This window comes from Acyrthosiphon pisum, chromosome X (genome assembly GCF_005508785.2).
Source record: "Acyrthosiphon pisum isolate AL4f chromosome X, pea_aphid_22Mar2018_4r6ur, whole genome shotgun sequence".
NCBI lineage: Eukaryota > Metazoa > Arthropoda > Insecta > Hemiptera > Aphididae > Acyrthosiphon > Acyrthosiphon pisum.
In genome coordinates this window covers 90902387-90910796 of record NC_042493.1, presented here as the reverse complement: position 1 = coordinate 90910796, position 8410 = coordinate 90902387, and positions in this window count along the sequence as shown.

Below are 8410 nucleotides of genomic sequence, written 5' to 3'. Positions count from 1 at the left end.
AAAAAAATACATAATATTCTGAATATTTTTATTTATTAAAAGATAATATTTTTCGAAACTTTAAAATAGATTATAATTGTGACAAAAACAAATTTTTCGAATAAAAATCGGAAACACTATTTTTAGGTATAAGAAATAGTTTTTCTACTTGAATGAAATACAATTGATTCACCATTCTAAAACTTGAAAAATATTAACGGGAAAATTTATCTTCTATAAGCATACGAATATCTTTTCTTGTATTCGTATACGTATTCAGAATATATTTGTTGTAAATGTATTCGAATACGTATTCCAAATACAAAATAAGAGTAGGTATCTTTTATAAGACTGATTATTTATGAACTAATAAAATATCTTTGGATAAGAATAATTACTATATACTTTATTCCCAATAAATTTGAATGCATTATTGCAAATACTGTTGTAATTAAAATAACTACCATAACATTTACAATAATCATAACTATAGAAATCCAATTCATATTTTTTATTTTCATCAGCTGGCTCACATTCTGGCGTATCAATTTTTCATGAATTGTTTCGAGTTTAGTCAATACCATGGACAGTAGATTATCGAAAAATATGCACCAAATTTGACTGATGAATTTTCCAATAAAAGATAATTCATTACAGATGATGACTATTAAAGACGTTACTTCAGACATTTCGGGATCAACATGCATGACCTATAATAAAATGTGATAAATACATATCAAAAATAAAATTTTTACATCATATTATATAGGTTGGTATTTATATCAAATCGTTAAACTATTCTTTTATTTGTTTGTTCTTCCAGAAGATAAAATACTATATTTAACAAGTTTGTTGGAATTTAGCTATGATACTTTAAGAATTGATAAAGAGTATAATAATATTATCATAAGAGTTTATAGGTCATGATTATATTGTAACATTACTATTGTGCAATTTGAATGAACGTTGTATGGAATACATAGGTATCTGTTGACTAAACTAAATTTTAAATTATGGATGTTTTTCAATGCGCCTATCATTTACGTATCACCATACGAAACTATTAAAATACATTAAAATATAGTTATTACCCATCGGTTGGCACGGTAGACGTTATACGCAGACCAACAAAAATTAATATACATCGCAAGACATAAAGCAACACCAACGTCTTGTATTTACTGTGGTAGTAATTTATACTGCCAACATCACAAATCAAAAAACCTTTGTTAAAATTATTTAATACTGATCTAACACTCATAATTAATATTTCCAACTTGAGTACAAAAAAAAAATAAATGGTAATAACTACTATAGTGTTGTAAGATTTATGGTGTGTGACCTTTGCTGTTTTTTACTGAATTAAGACTTGAATATATTTACATTATATTTTTAAATGAATCAAAAATTAATAGATACTAAGGAATATCGTTGAAGTGAAAAATAAATATAGGGGGTAAAAATATACTAGGATATATTTACCCCCCCGGTAAAATTGATCGACAGGGGGTAAAAATATACTAGGGTAAAATTACCCCTCCCGGAAAAATTGTTCGACAGGGGGGTAAAAATATACTAGGATATTATCAATGATTAGTTCTAAAATAGTTTGCCATAGTAACTTGTAATTTGCATCAAATATACATTTGATTTTTATTGTACAATTTGCAAAATATTTAGCCATTTTAAGCTATTTAGAAGTATTTTAAATACTACTTTTTTTTTAGGTTTTTTTTTGCATAGTTGTATATATTTAAGTATCTATTTTTTTATGTTCAGTCAAAAAGTATCACAATTTAATACAAGATTCCATACAAGTACAACACGTACTCGTTAAAGGTAATTTAAAAATATACATAACATATTATGTAAACGTGTAAAATGTATGATGTAAATATTAATATGCACAACAAGTCTAATTAACGAATGAATAAAAGAAATTCGATTGATATTAATATTATTGTTATCGATGTCCTGTTGGCGCGTTGCGTCAAATCCTATATAGGCATACTATACCGCATAATTCCATTTGCGTTATGTATATTAACGGAATTACCCACTACCGCAATACATCGTTAATTACTATTTTTACAAAAATTGTATAAGTAATCTGGTTTGAGGGCGTTACCAACTGAAATTTAGAAGCAATACATAAGTATATACGCGACAAGCATAAAAAATTAAAAATTTGTATAGGTAATTGCATATGAAGTCAAAATCTTGATATAAGATGCGCAGCCTATATTACCTGCATAGGATACAAATTATAAAAATATTAACGATTTTCCTAAAACACTAAAACAAATAATATTAATTTGCTAAATATGAGGTGTATTAATAATTTATTTCTATAGGTAAATCTAAAATTTGGTCAAAACTACAACTTCAATCGTTGGCAAAAAAAAATGAATGTGTAGGAACATATGTTTTGTATATTTTTAAATTAATTTAACGAGTACGTGTTGTAGTTGTGTGAAATCTTGTATTAATAATTGTCATACTTTTTAACTGAGTATAAACATATAGATACTTATAAACAACTATGCGAAAAAATCCTTGAAAAAAAATAGTAGGTATTTAAACTTTTTCTAAATAGTTTAAAATGAGCCAAATATTTTGCAAATTGTATAATAAATAGCAAATGTCTATTTGATGCAAATTACAAATTACTATGACAAACTATTATTGAACTACAAACGGATCGTTAATTATATGCTAGGATATTTTTACCCCCCTTAAAAAAACATTATAACCGGAAGGGTAAAAATAATTTACTATAAAAATTCACTGGTTGTTTATATTTCCATTTTCTATACATAATAAAATTTTCAAAATATTTTGATTTGTTTTAACTGTTTAGGGACATTTTCAGTTTTCAATTTAATTATTTTTTTTTTTCTATGAATGTCAATAAAACTTTATTTGTTGAGTAAAAATTCTTGAAAATTTAATACAAGGCTCCTACTATATTGTTACAATGACATTTGAAAAATATTAAATTTCCTTAGTCACAGTTTTTTTTAATAGCATTTAAAGTTCAAAAATTGACAAAATATGTAAAAATCACGAAAATTAGCAAATTATTTTGAGTTAGAAATTCATGAAAATATTTCTTTTTAAATTTAAGATTTGAAAATGTAATACAAGATTTCTCATAAAATTGTCTACCTTTATCAAAAAAAAATGTATATAAGGAAGTCAAATTAAATTTTTATGAGCGTTTGAAATTCATATTTTTACAACATTTGATATTCACTCGATTTTTCATGTGACGTTTTTTTTATTTTATTCTAATTAAAAAACGAATGACTGTAGATATTTGAATATTTTACTGAAGTTTATATTAAAATTTTCTATATACGATAAAATTTTAAAAATAATTTGACTGTTTTTGAGCTGTTTACGGACATGGTCAGTTTTCAATTTTTTTAGTTTTTTTTTCTATAAATATCAATAAAGTTTTATCTGTTGGGCCAAAAAGTGTAGAAATGTAATACAAGGCTCATAATAATATGAGTTATAATAGTTATAATATTGTTACAATAGCAGTTGAAAAATATTAAAAATACATCCGCACAATTTTTTTTATAAGCATTTAAAGATCGAATTTTGACAAAATTGATCAAATTTTAATTTGAATAATTATTTTGTAGTTAAAAAGTTATAAAATGTTCAAATTTTGTATCTAAGAATTGAAAATTTAAAACAAGATTCCACGTATGTAATTAATTCTGTTACCAAAAAATCTAAAAAATACATTTACACAGTTTATTTTTATAGTTATTTTACGTTCAAATTTGGACGAAATTACATATTAAAAACCTAGAATAACTATTTTAGTTATTTTTTTTGTGATTGTATAATATTATTCGTGGGTATACTTGAAACTTCTAAAGTATAGTATTATTGTTTCATGTTTGTTATTGTTATATAACGCGTTATAAGTACCTAATAGATATTGTGATATGATTTATTTGGAATTTATTATAGGTAGGTACGTATTATAGGTCGATTTATTTTTTTAATACCATAGATAAGTATATAATATATCTTATACCTAGACTGACATACCGTCTCCGCTCAGAATCGTTTTATATTATATCATTGAATTGAAATTTAATACCATCCTTTATACAGTGACCCACTTGTAATCTACTGTACAGCAGAGCGACATCCACTTACCTACCTTTTTTTCGTATGTATTTCCTAGTTTTTTCGATTACATAACGAAGTACTGGGCTTTTTATAATAACATTTTAAATGTTTGATTAGTTTCTTATCTTTCTATATTACGATTTTTCAAATGGGACCACTTCTTTACGAGCACCCTGGTATCAATTGTATCTAAAATATCCCTGTTAGTATTAAGTAACATTACATTTTGAAGACGGTCAGTATTCATGGTAGATCGTAAAAATTTTTTATTAGTTTTAATTAACTGAACGCTCGTTCATTGGAGGCTGTACTTACAGGGGCTGTTAACATTAATCTTAATATCTTGTTCATATTCGACAAAATATTTTTATACCTTTCTGATACATTTAAGATATCCAGAATATTTTTAGCGTCCTTGCAACGGTGAGCCAGCACAAGATATTCAGAATAAACTGCATAAAAATCCTTAACATTGGATACAGAACATCCTGGAGGGAATATATTTATTATCTTTTCAAAGTATTCTGCTGTATGTTTATTACTCATAGGCACTTTTAAAAGATTAAATAATTGTTTAAAAGTTGCAATGCATTTTTTTAAGTGTTCGGAAGGTAATGTTGTCAGAGTATCTAAAACTTTTTAAAATTCCAATCTGTGGAAATTTTTTAATCAAATATTGCGTGTGAACTGTGTGGTATTTTGTTGAAATCAGATTCAGAATTAATGTTTAATTATTGATGTACATAATTAATAGAACTATCAATCAAATTACTCATGCCTCTCGAATCATTGTTAATATCAGTGAAAATGTTAGTAGAACAATTTAATAGCATTAGAGCATCAATTATGTTGAGATCTTCGGCTTCAAAACTTTCAGTTAAAATTTTCATTTTATACATCACGTTTTTCATAAAAAAATAGTGATACTACACAATCGTGGTCTGATCGTCCATAAGTCTTACAATATTATCTATGCCACACTTGCAACAGTCACGTTGTCACGTTGGTCATGGTCACATAAATCACCCGAGGGCCCGACGCGCGTATTGTCAAACAAACGTGGCCAAAACATAGTCTAATAAAATTCTCTGTAGATACGCCGAATACTCGAATACTAATTTATATTGTTATGATTTTTTGTTTACATAATTATTGCACATGTTCATATGATATATTTAGTAATATTACGATAATCACATATCATACCCATACGGCCAGTTGGAAATTAATATTAATGAAATAAAATAATTAGGTGAAAAAACTTATGTGTTTGCCGACTTGGGAATGCAAGCGTTGAATTGCTGACTCAGAAATCTAATTACCTAGTTTGGTGGGGTATCACACCGCCCTATCGGCGGCCCAGCAGTCGTCACCCGATAATTCGAAAAACTCTATAAATCGAACTAAACGTTTGTTCCCCTGAAAAAACCTTTATAATTAGGAAAGAATACATGTATTTCGGTATCCTCGATACTTCGAAAATTTTGTCGGGAGTTTTACAATTTTAATGATTCTAACCTCTATAAATAACATTTTTATTAAATTGGTCCCCTGAATTTTGAAGTTTTATCGAGTGACGACTGTTTTATACTTATCTATTGTATTAAATTTAATATATTTTGTAAGTTGTAACTAATTGACGGTCCTGTTAAGTATTTAAGTAAAAGTATTTGAGTAAAAGTATTCAAATACTTTTTTAATTATTGAATAACTTTTTAAATACTTTCAGCATGAAGTATTTTGAATGGTCTTTTAAATACTTTTTGGTATTGAATACCTACTTTGGTTTTTTATTTGGAACATTTTATTTTTATTCGAAATAATTGGTTGGAAAAATATTATTGTCAACTACAATAATAGAGTAATAGTTTTATTTAATATTCTGTATTTCTGTGTTAGCCGAAGCCCGAAGTTTTGTGAAAACCAGATTTCTAAAAATTGTTATTGAATAACAGTATTCCCTTTATACTATTAGATAACTATCAGATAACCTACTACCTATGTGTTGATATTACGGTAGTAAGAAACCCACTTTAAAAACCAAAAGTATTTGAAAAGTATTTCTAATACTTTTTCAAAGTATTTAAGTAGTATTTGAAATACTATACAATTAAAGTATTTGAGTGGTATCTTATACACTTAAAAAAAAATGTATTTGAGTATTTACTCAAGTACTTTTTAAAAGTATTCTTTACATGACTGCTATAATTGATTACTCTCTACTCCTTCAATATTTAATATTTATAATTTTATGTATTATTATATGATACTATTATTAACCTTTTCAATATATTCAGTTTTTACTGTTAATAGAACTACTAACTATGTCGTTATGTATTGATGTATATTATATCATGTTAATTGTTGTCACTCCGCAGTCCACAATGCACTAAAACACGAAATTATCCCTGATAGACATTTTTGTAATGATGATATTATAATAATATTTTTAGTCAATTATTTGCTATCAGGGATAATTCGGGTCGGGCTTTACCTATACAACAATAATGTACCAATTTGAGTACTTATGTTTTAGATTTTGAACAACATACAGTTGGCTATTTAAATAGTATAGGTCTGCTGCATGGCGTGATATATTATAATATTAGATTAATATATTTTCTATAATTATTATAATATTGTTATCACGGTATAACGCGTATTTTTTTTTTGATATTAATTATTAAATGACAATCAAACCAATATTATTATTATTATTTTTTTTTTATTGACCAAAAAAGACATCGGAAACAACGGCCATTAGTCATAGACATTACGTTAATTATATTTTTTCTTTGTATCTTAAATATAATATTTTTAAATTAAATTGTACAATTCGTATTTTCTTAAAAAAGTCAAGATTTGGAATGTGGTGTCTGCATTTGGTCCGAGGGCTGCGTCTAAGAAGGTTGGGATGTTCAGTTGATGGAGTTCCTCTGTGTATTGTCGGCATTCAGTGAGGGTGTGGTGGACTGTTAGTTTGGTACCACAGGTTGTGCAGACAGGTTTTTCGTCCTTAGACATGAGGTAACCGTGGGTTAATCGAGTATGCCCGATACGAAGTATGTTCATAATTACTCTTTCTCTTCTTTTCTTGAGGAAGTTGGGCCAACTGAATAATATGGAGTTTTTAATTTTTCTCAACCTGTTGTTTTGTTCGAGCTAGTGTGTTTGCCATTTGATTTTAGTCAGCTCTTTAATTTGGTTTTTTATGTCTGCGAATGAAGTAATATTTAATATGGGGGTATTTGTGTATTCTGCTGCTTTCTTAGCTTCTTGATCTGCCTTTTCGTTGCCATCTATGTCGCTGTGCCCCGGGATCCATACTAGTGAAATTTTGATTCCTGATTTATATGCTTGGCTAATTTTTTGCTGTATAAGTTTTGCTATATCTGAAGTGTTGAAGGGGTTTTTGAGGCTCATGAGTGAGGAGAGTGAGTCTGACATGGGGGTTTTCATGGCCGTGGTTAAGTAATATGTGTTCTACTGTTTTGAGTATTGCTATGGCTTCTGCCGTGTATATAGAGCAGCTTTCAGGGAGTTTGTGTTTGATAGAGAAGACTTGGTTTATAATTGCGATTCCAACACCTTTTTCTGATTTAGAGGCATTGGTGTAGTAACAATTAGAATTTTTGTGTTCCTGGAGTATTTCATTTAAGTGGTTCTTGTAGACCATAGGTGGGGTGAGCTCTTTTTTGAATATTGTTAATTCCAGGTTTATATCAATATTGTAGGACCATGGGGGGAAATCGAGGGGTTGAACTTTCGTTATCGCATTGAACTCTATACCATGATCTTTAGCATAATCGGTAATTTAATATTATTATTATTACCTGTTAAGGTCACAGTTGTTAAATATTAAATTTATTTAAATATATTTTGAAAAATATCCATTGTCGGAAACGTTCAATATTATCTATACAACTCATAAACACCATAATATTACCTATATATGTTGCGTATTGTCTGCAGCATAATTGATTTTAATTTTAATAATCTAAAAATTTACCTACTTCATAATACTGAAAAGGTAAAATTAAAAAAAAAATTCCTAATTAATTTAAATTGAGTTTTTCCGCCGTTCTAGACATCTTGTCCAGTGTCCTATTCACGAACCGACCTGGGCTAGCCCTCTTAGACTTTCGTTCTGCGCCATGACTCGGCGGCACATCTGTAACTCAGTGGCAAACCTGGACATTTCATGTATCTACGGTTATTTGTTTTAGATTTACACCAAAAACTAAAATCAGTTCTGTCGAAAAACGATTTTTTGTAA